Source organism: Epinephelus lanceolatus, chromosome 9 (genome assembly GCF_041903045.1).
Source record: "Epinephelus lanceolatus isolate andai-2023 chromosome 9, ASM4190304v1, whole genome shotgun sequence".
Classification (NCBI taxonomy): Eukaryota; Metazoa; Chordata; class Actinopteri; order Perciformes; family Serranidae; genus Epinephelus; species Epinephelus lanceolatus.
This window is the reverse complement of record NC_135742.1, coordinates 38,931,170-38,944,183: the sequence shown is the minus strand read 5'-3', so window position 1 is coordinate 38,944,183 and position 13,014 is coordinate 38,931,170.

Sequence of the window (13,014 nt, the reverse complement as noted above, 5' to 3'; positions counted from 1 at the left end):
AATCACGTAGTCAGTGTCACTTAATTTTTTCAGAACACGATATGGCCCAGAAAAACGTGCTGAGAGGGAAGAGCCAGGGATGGGAAGCAACACCAAAACTTCAGCACCAACTTCAAACTGCCGAGCTACAGCAGAGCGATCAAACTGTATTTTCATTTCAACTTGGGAACTGGCAAGAGCTTTCTGAGCAAGCGAGCGGGCGTGATGCAACCGTTCACGGAACTTGCTCACAAAGTCCAGAACATTCCGCTCCGGAGGTGACTCCGCTGAGAGGAACCTGTCTTTAAGGACGTTAAGGGGGCCGCGAACAGTGTGACCGAAAACAAGCTCAGCTGGACTGAAACCCAGAGACTCCTGCACAGCCTCGCGAGCAGCGAACAAAGCAAAAGGAACTCCCTCATCCCAGTTTTTTCCCGTCTCTAAACAGTATTTGCGCAGCATGGATTTTAGTGTTTGGTGCCATCGCTCCAACGCGCCCTGGGATTCGGGATGATATGCACTGGACACCGCATGCTTTACACCCAAAGACTTCAGGACTTGGTTGAAGAGCTTTGACTGAAAGTTCGAGCCCTGATCAGTCTGCACGATACGCAGCAAGCCAAAGGTGGAAAAGAACTTAGTCAGCGCCTTGACAACTGCACCAGCGGTGATTTTACGCAGCGGCACGGCTTCAGGAAAGCGGCTGGAGGCGCACATAATGGTGAGTAGGTACTGATTACCTGTTTTTGTTCTAGGCAATGGGCTGACACAGTCTACAATAACACGCTCAAACGGCTCTCCTATAGCGGGTATTGGATGCAGCGGGGCTGGTGGAATTACCTGATTTGGCTTTCCTGCTAATTGACAAATGTGGCATGTGCGGCAGTGTTTGACTACATTGGATTTTAAACCAGGCCAGAAGAAGTGTTGCAAGACGAGGTTGTACGTTTTGTTCACGCCCAAATGGCCAGACCAAGGGCTCTCGTGTGCTAAAGTTAACACCTGTTTGCAGTAGGCTGTGGGCACAACAATCTGACGCACTATACTCCAATCTGCGCCCTCAGCAGTCACAGGTGACCATTTACGCATCAAAATGTCATCGTTTACAAAATAGTGCGTGGACTCACCGTCAGTCGGATCACTACTTACCACCGCAGCAAAACAACTCTGCAGACTCTTGTCCGTTTTCTGAGCAGCGATGAGCTTCTCCCGAGTTACAGGCAACCGAAACTCATGAGAAGGCGGTGCGGCGCTCGGAGCCTTCTCAGCTACAGGTTTAGCGCTGGGAACTATCACAGGAGTTTTTAACTCAGTGTCCTCAGCAAAGGCTTTTGCTAGGACACAATCGGACAAATCAATCTCCTCGGGCTCACACGCATGAGCCTCCGTACCGAGTTTCCGAGCCTGCGCACGCGTAATTACGCAGGAGGGAAACAGAGCCTGAGAAGAATCAGCGTCGCAACAAGAGGGGAGGGGAGTGGAGGTCAATACTTCGAGGGCTGGAGTTACTTTACCACCCGCAATATCATTCCCCATTAACATTACTATACCGCGGATGGGCAGAGCCGGGCAGACTGCTACGGGGAAAAATCCAGTCACTAATTTGGATTGGATGTGTACACGATGCAGAGGCCGCGGAATGTAGCCCATTTCAACGCCCCGAAGTACCGTACTGCAACCACAAGCTGACTGGTCTGAGAACGGCAGTGCACTGGCCAGAATGATAGACTGAGACCCCCCGGTGTCGTGCAGGAACCGCACAGGCTGCTGATCCCCCGGCGCGCCAGTGAGGGACACCAGACCATCATGAATGAAAGGTTTGAAACACGGATTGAAGCTGTCGTCGGCGCATGGGTCTGTACACCCCTTATCTGATAACGAATTAATTAAGCCGACGCCTTTTGGCTGGCGAGCACCCGGAGACGGTGGCTGCTCCTTGCGTTTTAACGCCAAGCAGTTGGCAATTACGTGTCCTGTTTTGTGACAGTAAAAACACTCCTGCTCCTCTTTACGCGGAGTCGGAGCCGGAGCCGGAGCCGGAGGTTTATTACCACTGCTTGGGGCGACTGGAGCAGAACGGGGTTTATCAGTGACAGGAGAGGAGTATGTAACCTTGTGAGTAAGCACAAACTCATCCGACAACACAGCTGCACTAGACAGGGATTTAACTTTCTGTTCATTTAAATATACCACCATGCGCTCTGGCAAACATTTTTTGATATCTTCCAGCAGCATAAGCTCACGCAGGGAAGAAAAGTCCTGAACCCCACAAGCAGCACACCATTTATGAAATAGGCTTCCCTTATCCCTAGCAAATTCAACATAGGTCTGAGCTGGACATTTACGGTGGCCTCTAAATTTCTGGCGGTAGGCCTCTGGAACCAGCTCATAGGCATGTAAAATGGAAGCGTTAACTGTGTCGTAGCACAAACTATCCTGTAGAGGGAGTGCCGAAACCACCTCTTGGGCCTTGCCATGAATCTTACATTGCAGTAACAAAGGCCAAACATCTGAAGGCCACTTAAGAGCCAAAGCGATGCGCTCAAACGCACAAAAATATGAGTCCACTTCAGATTCTCGGAACTGTGGCACTAAAGCAATATGCTTACTTATATCAAAGGCCGGTACAGTGGGAATCAGGCTTGATTTTACAACAGAAGAGGCTGCTTCAGACACCAGAGCTTCTCTTTTCAGCTCAAGCTCCCGCATCCTCACTGCTGTCTCTGCCTCAATTTCCAGCTTTTTAACCTGCAGGCGGTACTCAAGCTCACGGTTTCTCTCCTTCTCATCAGCCTCCATCCGGAGACGAGCTAGGCGGACTTTGAGGCGGGCCTCGTTACGAGTCCCCTCAGAAGATCCAGGCGAGAGAGGATCGTACTTGGGTAAAGTAAGCGAGGGCTTAATCCGCTCCACTCCCTCGCCGTCCCCTCCACCCTCTGCCTGCTCCACATCCTCTACCGCGGCACTGGGGTCTTCTCCCCCACGGCTGCCCTGAGTCAGGGTGCCACCAACCTGCACTACGGACGCTGGAGGCGGCGCAGCAACAATCAAGCCCAACTCCACTAATTTACTGACCACAAGAGCCTTAATCTCCCTTTTAACCAGCTGCCTAGAAGCCGAAACACTGAAGTGGCCTGCAATCTGCAGCAAATCATCCTTCCTACACACGTCAAGCAAATCGAGGGAGGGAGTCTGCAAAAATCTCTCGAGATTGAACGCCATCTGCGCACCGGAGACCAATCAATCAATCAATAAACAAACAAGCAAACAACCACGAGGAATCAGTTAACAATAGGCTGATCCCGGATGAGCCTCCATTTATGTTACAACCCAGTATGTGTCTAGGGGTAAGGGAAGCAACATAAAACCAAACAATGAAGTGAATAAGGCAAGCTGCCGTTTATTCATACACAAAATAAACAATACAAGCTACGCTTTTGTAAAAAGCGGCACACAAAAAGAAACTAACTAACTAACTAACTTAACTAACGGTGGTGGAGGAAGGCCACCCAGAATAACAAAACATAAACAAATCTGTCTGTCTGCTCTATGACTTACCTCACAAACAAAACAACACTCAAACCGACACCCATAAAGCTAGTGTATTAACATCAAACAATCTACGTGTGTGTGTACAAAGGATATGTGGCTAGGCTACAAAGCTAAATCCTAAAGCCCATAGATTCCCAAATACAACAACAACAACGAACAGATTATAGCCGCTGAACACACAAACGGAGCGAGGCGGACTGCTCAGATTAAATCACAGCCGCCATTGCTCTTGACTTCGTGCAGCCTTTAAAGGTTCGGACGAGGGGCCGGTGACGCGATGATTGGCCGGAACCGATGACGACAGCGAGGGGGCCGGCCAACCAGCAAGCGGGGGAACGCTGAACAGCAGCAGAGGAGAGCGGGCTGGAGGCGGTCCGCCGGGGATTCCCTCCAGAAGAGCAGACAATTAGACACACACGTAAATGATTGACAAGTGCTGGCCGAATAATTCCCATAATGACATGCACAGCACATTAAACACAGAAAATAAATGTACTAAGGTCCGGAGACCATAACATCTTTCAAAGTTGTTTGCGATCATCTATGCTCTTTTCATGAAAGCCTCTGCATTTCCTCAGAGGATGGGGCTTTTTGTACAGGGGGCAATGTTTATTTGGGTCAATTCGTTCCCTAATTTCTCTAGACTCAGACTTAGCAGTTCCTGAGACCTGCATCTTGTGAACATATACAGATGTCTTTGCAGGCCTCTCCCATTTGCTCTTTTTCTCTGCTAGAGCTTGCATGAAGAGGTTAAAGCTTGGGTCTGCGCGAGCCCTTGCCTCTGTGGAGATGAATTTTACCACCAACACGGACAAAGGTGGGAAGCTAACAAAATGTTCTTGTTTGTATCTTGTCCCAAAGTATAGCCACTTTTCTTGTATGTTGTATGGGAGTTTCTCAATGATAGGCTTAATTTCTCTGGAGGTATCTAGGTATGACAAGCCTGTGAGGTAGCCATCTTCCTTGGCAGCTTGTAGCTCTGACAACAGGTCGGTTAAATCTCTGAGTCTCTGCGGATCCTTTGTTGTGACCTTTGGAAAGTTTTCCAGTTTGTTGAACAGAGCCTGTTCAACGGCCTCTGGCAAGCCATATATTTTGTCGAGGCGTTCCCATGCCATATCCAGTAGCTGGATTCCTGATGTTGACTGTTTTTATTCTTCTTACCTGTTCTGCTGACACAGATAATTGATTAGAAGTTCTTCTGCTGCAAACAGGTCCAGATCGGCGACAGCATTCTGGAATGATGTTCTCCAGGCCCAATAGTTCATTGGCTGGTCATTATATGTGGTGAGACCTGAAGTCACCAGGCGGTTGCGGGCAAGATATTTGATGAGGTCTCTGGTGGTTGTAGAATGGTCATGGCTAGCTCCATAAGGCGTCCTGTGAACAAGCGTGGGTGCAGGAGATGAGGAGTCGTGTGTGAAGTTCTGTTGTGGAAGTGTTCCACTAAGCTGAGGAGCTGGAGAGGAGTAGAGAGGCTGATAGAAACTTTGTTGTAGCAGTGCCCCACTCGTCTGAGGGGCCTGAGGAGTGTGGTGTGGCATAGTGGCGGCAGAAGCAGCAGCTTGGGTTTGGCTTGCATTGAGTGGGTGGGGTGTTGAAGGGATAACGTTGGTGGGTTGAGGATGTGGAAGATGAAATGTTGGCAAAGCATTGTCACTCTTTCTTTTTACAGATAAACCCTTAATGCATATGCTGGCTTGTTCCGACACAAAGGTGGCAATGCGCTGGTCTTTGATAGATTGGGGGACCGGGTTGTTAGCTTCACTTCAAAGCCCATATTTTGTAAACTAGCCGCGAGAGTATTTGCCTCTGCTATGGCAGCATCTTTTTCTTTTTCATCATTTAATGCATCGAGACTGGCTTGGATATGTGCCTGCTGCACTAGCTTGCACTGCTTCAGCTTTTGCCTTTGCCATGGTGAAGGCCAGGCTGATTTTTGAGCTGGATGATGTACCAGATGAGCGACTGCTCCTTGAGCACACAGTCTCAGACTGGTTATCTCCATTTCTTTTATTACTGTTGCTACGTTGTGACATTATGACTCACCCCGTTTTCAGTATCAGGAGAAGATACTAGCATGAAGCTGTATGGAAGCTGTAGTGTTAGCCGCTTATCTCTTGATGTTGAGTTGCTCCGTAGGATGGCAATCCTTGTGTCCCTTGTTAGCTGTGTTGCCGTCTTTTCACTGTCATGGGCTTATGTTTCCATTCAGTTTAAACACTCCCAAAAAACTCCAGGACACAGATGATTGACTTCCATGAAGTTTACTGGGAATCTTGTGAAACTGTAAACACAGTACAATGAAATATGTACATTATTAAACAAAACAAACACACGGTATCTGGGTAATTAGTACAGCTTAGCTAGCCTAGCTGTGTAGCTAAAATTATGAGATACTACCAAGCTAATCAAAACAGCAAGCAGCAGTGAAATGTAAAGCTAACTTAGCCTAGCAACACAATTAACATCTTAGCTGTCTCAACATTCTAACAACTCAAAATAAGTGATAATTTAGTGTTAAACGATGAAATCTACTCACAGACGCAGCCTTAGCAAAGAGGGAGAAAGAATAGCTATCAACTGAGGAGCTGATGATTGGGAGTGCTCGCACACAACTGTAGCTAATCACTGCATGGCAATTCTACTTCCTGTTTCCCAGCATGCACTGCTTCTATATTGCTATGGTTACAAAAATAAAGAAATCACACTTAACTGTGGTAACAAAGAGACAACTATATTTTCTAGAGGCACAACAATTGGCTTTTTATTTTATCTTCAAGGTAACGGATGTATGAACAAGAGGGTCAAAGTTCAGCGTGCAATGTTGTAAGGAAGTAGTATATCCTGATATGCAACCAAGGGCTTAAACGCTGACAAAATGCCTGTAGCTAGCTACAAACATTAGATTTCAGCATGTCTGTCACACTGACAGACTCAATAATATTGGTCTATCTCAGTGTCCCTTCTCCTTACTTCGCTTATCTTGGAGAAATTATTCCACTGAATGGCATGTAGTGACATACTTTGATATTTACAACTATTTTATCAAATCAGCAGGAAAGATCATCATTTAATTTAACAAAGATCAAAACCAGGCTTTGCATTGCTTAATTAGCTTCAGCCTCTACAGTTCGTCTGGCCAAATTAGCAACTGTAATTTATTTAATAGCTTCAGCTTTTTGAAAGTTAGGTAAATTTCCAATTTAACCCACTTCTGTCTTCTTAAAGGCTCAGTTTTATGGTTTAGCAGTTTATATAAACTTAGTTCTGGCTTCTTTACGTTGTTTGCAATGCATCCCACCAAACAGAAGCTTTAAGGCACTTTTCGGAAATGGTAAGGAGGCACCTTCACGCAGAACAAAGCCAATGGAGAGCAATGAATTCCCCTTCGGTGTGGACGTGACTTAATTATAATAATGATAATAAATTTATTTATAAAGCGCTTTCAATCAAAATGCTGTACAGTTGAATTAAAACAGTACATGTACAAATAGAGACAAGTACAAGTAGCGTAAAACAGTTTTAAAAATAAACACACAAACAACAATGATAAAAACACAACACAAACCTAAAACAGGACATCACAGAAGGAGCAAACCACCCATCACTCAAACACAACAGTAAACAAGTGGGTCTTTAACTTTGCTTTAAAAACCTCAATCGAGCAGGCCTGTCTGATGTCAAGAGGGAGACTATTCCACAGAGTCGGTGCACGGAAAGAAAAAGCACGTTCACCGACCGTCTTCTTTTTTACTTTAGGGACAAGCAGACAGCCACTCCCCTCGGAGCGCAGAGACCGTGTAGGCACATAAATATCCACAAGTTCTGTTAAATATACAGGTGCCAGACCGTTTACAGCTTTATATGTTAGTAACAGCACCTTAAAGTCCGCTCTAACCTGAACAGGGAGCCAGTGAAGAGAGGCCAGCACCGGAGTAATATGATCATACCTAGATGATCCAGTTAAAATACGAGCTGCCACATTCTGAACCAACTGCAGATCTCAAAAACTCTTCCTGGGCAACCCTGATAAAATAATGTTACAATAATCCAACCTGGATGTCACAAATGCATGAATGAGAGTCTCAGCATGTTTTACTGAAAGGACTGATCTGATCTTTGCAATTTTTCTGAGGTGAAAGAAGGCCACTCGTGTCACCTCTTTTACATGCAAGTCAAATGAAAGGGTCTGATCAAAAAGTACACCAAGTTTCTTTACCTTGTCCTTGCAATGAATGACACAGTCATCAAGAGATAGGGTGAAATGATCGAACTGGTGACTAAATTTTGACGGTCCAATAGCTATCATCTCAGTCTTAGCTGAGTTAAGTAGCAGAAAGTTTGCTGATAGCCAGGACCTCACTGCAGCCAAACAGGCTGTAAGTTTATCAGAAACAGACCCATTTCCTGCAATGACTGGCATATATAATTGCAAATCATCAGCATAGCAATGAAAAACAATCCCAAAAGAGCGTATGATCTGACCTAGTGGTGCCAGGTACATTGAAAACAACAGTGGACCCAGAACAGAGCCCTGTGGGACCCCATGCTTAACAGAACAAGAGTCAGATAACACGTTGTTATAAAGAACACGTTGAGATCTCTCTGACAGGTAAGATCTCAACCAATTAAGCACCTGACCCGAGATGCCAAAATAATTCTCGAGCCTGTCCAAAAGTATACAGTGATCCACAGTATCAAATTCGGCGCTAAGGTCCAACAACAGTAGAACAGATGTTGAGTCTGAATCTAACACCAATAATAAGTCATTTACCACTTTTGTAAGTGCTGTTTCTGTAGAATGGTTAGCACAGAAAGCAGACTGCAGTGGCTCAAATAAATCATTCAGTGACAGAAATTTTAAAAGTTGGTTGGAGACCACTTTCTCAAAGATTTTCGATAAAAAAGCTAAATTTGAGACAGGTCTACACTGCCCTACAAAGCCTAAGTGCAGTAACTACGCAAAGGGTAAAACTGAGAAAAATGGCTTTAAAGTTTGGTTTTGAGACAGATTTTGTAGTTACTGCAAATTTTATACCGTTTTTTTCTCTAAAACTAAGCAAAACTGAACTCTGAATCTTTGTCACAAGATAAAACAGATATCAAGGAGTTCATTTTTACTTATATCTCAATTTTGACCAAAAATGTAGTTACTGCACTTAGGCTTTGTAGGGCAGTATAATTGGCAAGAGAGTTTACATCCAGATTTGTTTTTTTTCAATAAGGGTTTAACCACAGCAGACTTAAAACAAGCTGGAAAAACTCCAGTGGACAGAGAGAGGTTAAGGATAGCTAAAACATAAGATCCTAATGTTGACCAAAGCTCCTTAATAACCCATGCTGGTAGTGGGTCCAGGGAGCAAGTGGTACTTCTTACAGCCATAACAACCTTAGTTAGAGCAGCCAGAGAAGTAGACTCAAACTCAAAGAAACCTTGTCCTGCAAAAGTGGGCAAAGTGACAACACAGTCTGATCCCCCAGCCAGTGACTGGGGTATTCTAGATCTAATATCCTCTACTCTATCATTAAAATACTCCATAAAATCCTGTGTAGAGAGGTCAGTGCTGATGACTGGCTGCTGATCCTGTGTTAGTCTAGAAACAGTGTCAAATAAAAGCCTTGGGTTGTGCTTATTATTCGTAATCAAAATAGAATAATATGCAGCCTTCGCCGCAGACATCTCAGACTGGTAAGTGGTCAGACTTTCATTCAGTTTCAATTATCTCTATCCCATCGCTGTGTTAGTGCGTGTGAATGTTTATGTGATGAGGAGATGGCATCTTGTATGATAGCCTTGATCACCAGTGTATCAGTGTGTGTGAATTGTGTTTGTGTTGTAAAGTGCTCTGAGTGGTCGCTAAGACTAAGAAAACAGTGTCCAGCTAGCATTCCACACTGCATTCCTTGAACCAGCCACCCTTCGGCCCCAAAGCCAAGTCCCTGTGGACTGAGCTACAGTGTTGGACTAATAAAAAATTCTGACCTAAAGATGATGCGGGGTGAAAAGTTAAGGGATCACCAATCCTGAGGGGACATGATTGTGTGTAGCAAATTTCATGGTAATCCATCCAATAGATGTTGAGACATTTTAGTCTGGACCAAAATAATGGATTGACCGACACTGCCATCCCTGGAGCAATGCCTGTCGAGTGGACAAAAAGCCATGGAAAACCAATGGAACATCAGGGGAAATTGTTTTGTCATATACGGCATATAGGTCGTCAATGCTTTGACTCCTACTGTCATTTGATTGTGAGATGATTTTGCCTCATGGTGACCACAATGCCGCTTACCAGCAGGAGTGCAGTAGGTCTGAGCCCACTGAGCAAGACAGTCAGTGCCCAGAACAGAGTTCAGTACGGTGCACCTTTAGCCCCGATAGCAGCTGCTACATGTTATAACGATGACTCAGAAGGAGACATGTAGCGTCCTGCTGTGTTTGCAGACATTAGCACTTCCTGCAAATAGTCAAGATTGCTGGGTGGATGCTTCTTCCTCTGCTATGTTGGAGTTCATCCCAAAGTTGTTTTGATGGACAGGTATCAGGGGATTTACCAAATCTTTAACGTCATTTCATCCAACAAACGTAAGTCCCACACATTAATCTGTGTTGATGACAAGGCTGCTCATACTCATTTGCCAATCATTTCTGCAGGGCTGCCTCATTTTCTCCTTCATTCCTCATTCAGCAGGTTGCAGAGCGTGCTGCGTTAGCTGTTCATTTACTCTGTGTCTTTGTCTTACATTCCCATTATGAATATTGATGGGATAACCACGTCCGTCAATTCAGATACTAGCCCTACGGTGTGTACTCAAAGCCAGGACATTTAATAGAGGTGTCGCAGAAACATTCAGCCAAATGATACCTCTGCTGTAACAAATCAGCCGTCTGACTCTCATGCATCAAACTAATGCTCACTGAGAACATTATTAAACATTGTGTTGCGGCCGTCTAGTACACCAGCCAAATTGCCATTCAGAAAAAGGTGATTTGAAGGTACCTATCTATTAAAGATCTGAGAGCTTGACTGCTCAGCGGCCCTATTATACTTTGATACATGAAATACAATACATGTTTGACTTTGAAAATTGAAATTAGTCTATGCTGTAAAAGAGTTCTGCCTTTAAAATACAAAGTCATTTTTCAAGTAAAAAAGGTGGAGTGTTGAGGGGGCTTCTGGGGCTCCAACTCCTGCTGGGGTTAAAAAGCTTATTTACATGGCTAATGAAAATGAATATTCCACTAATATTCCCATTTACATGCATCCATGCATAACATGCCCTCACGTTTATCACATCAAAAATATTGAATCTGATTGAAATCTTGATTAAATGATGCTAACTGCTTTGGAGCGTTTGAACCTCAGGTTGGAGTATTTTAAGTATCTGATTTCTGAAAATGATAATGTTGGTGTTCAGTACTTGGGCTCCAATCAGAAACTAATTCACTGTCAAAACAGTGTTTCTCAAATCTCAGCCATCAGAATGGAAACTTAAGGATTTAATCTCTGCTGTACAACTACTATCCTGAGCCTGCCTGTTATACTATACAGTACGTACAGTATAACACAAATGTCATATCAGTGTTTCTCTATCAGCTTCCCTTATTGGTAGGTCAGCTTTACAACCAAACCCCAGTTTGAAAACACTGACCTCTGTTAGAGACCATGCACTGTTCCCCTGTGACAAAGAGGCCAGCTAATACAAATGAGATGTACATGTTGTCTGCAGAGCTCAGGGACAAAAATGAGAGGGATGAATCAGAATCCACTTTATTTGCAAGTAGGTTTTTATGGGGTGTCGTTTGTAAAGTGTCTCACGCTGAAAATAACATCAACATTTTGCCACATTTAGCTTCAAACAATGTTTAAAAAAGTATTGTGAATTTTTTAACGTCACCTTTTACCACATTTACAGCAATATTTGTTAACTTAGAAATATATTAAATAGTTAAATCTAAATATTAAATGTGGCACCTAAATGTTAAATCTAAATCTAAATCTAAATGTTAAATCTAAATGCTAAATATAAATATAAATATAAATGTTAAATATAACTGCTAAATATAAATATAAATGTTAAATCTAAATCTAAATCTAAATGTTAAATCTAAATACTAAATATAAATCCAAATGTTAAATGTTAAATCTAAATGTTCTGGGTGAAACTAAATATTTAGCTAATATGCAAATTCACACTGCCGGTCACAGGAAGTACCAAAATAAAAGCTCGAGATGGTCAGACTGTGTTTATAGAATCAAATAACGAATTAAAACCAACTTATCGGGGGAAATGAACACTTGAACATACATTATCAGAATCAGAATCAGAATCAGAATCAGAAATACTTTATTGATCCCCGAGGGGAAATTATTTATGTTACAGGTGCTCCTTGCAAGACAGGAAAGATACATGAAAATATAAGAAATTTAGACAATAGTATTAACAAATATATAGTTAAATAAACAGGAATTATTAACAAACATAGACGTAAATTATATACAGTACAGGCCAAAAGTTTGGACACACCTTCTCATTCAATGCGTTTTCTTTATTTTCATGACTATTTACATTGTAGATTCTCACTGAAGGCATCAAAACTATGAATGAACACATGTGGAGTTATGTACTTAACAAAAAAAGGTGAAATAACTGAAAACATGTTTTATATTCTAGTTTCTTCAAAATAGCCACCCTTTGCTCTGATTACTGCTTTGCACACTCTTGGCATTCTCTCCATGAGCTTCAAGAGGTAGTCACCTGAAATGGTTTTCCAACAGTCTTGAAGGAGTTCCCAGAGGTGTTTAGCACTTGTTGGCCCCTTTGCCTTCACTCTGCGGTCCAGCTCACCCCAAACCATCTCGATTGGGTTCAGGTCCGGTGACTGTGGAGGCCAGGTCATCTGCCGCAGCACTCCATCACTCTCCTTCTTGGTCAAATAGCCCTTACACAGCCTGGAGGTGTGTTTGGGGTCATTGTCCTGTAGAAAAATAAATGATCGTCCAACTAAACGCAAAGCGGATGGGATGGCATGTCGCTGCAGGATGCTGTGGTAGCCATGCTGGTTCAGTGTGCCTTCAATTTTGAATAAATCCCCAACAGTGTCACCAGCAAAACACCCCCACACCATCACACCTCCTCCTCCATGCTTCACAGTGGGAACCAGGCATGTGGAATCCATCCTTTCACCTTTTCTGCGTCTCACAAAGACACGGCGGTTGGAACCAAAGATCTCAAATTTGGACTCATCAGACCAAAGCACAGATTTCCACTGGTCTAATGTCCATTCCTTGTGTTTCTTGGCCCAAACAAATCTCTTCTGCTTGTTGCCTCTCCTTAGCAGTGGTTTCCTAGCAGCTATTTGACCATGAAGGCCTGATTGGCGCAGTCTCCTCTTAACAGTTGTTCTAGAGATGGGTCTGCTGCTAGAACTCTGTGTGGCATTCATCTGGTCTCTGATCTGAGCTGCTGTTAACTTGC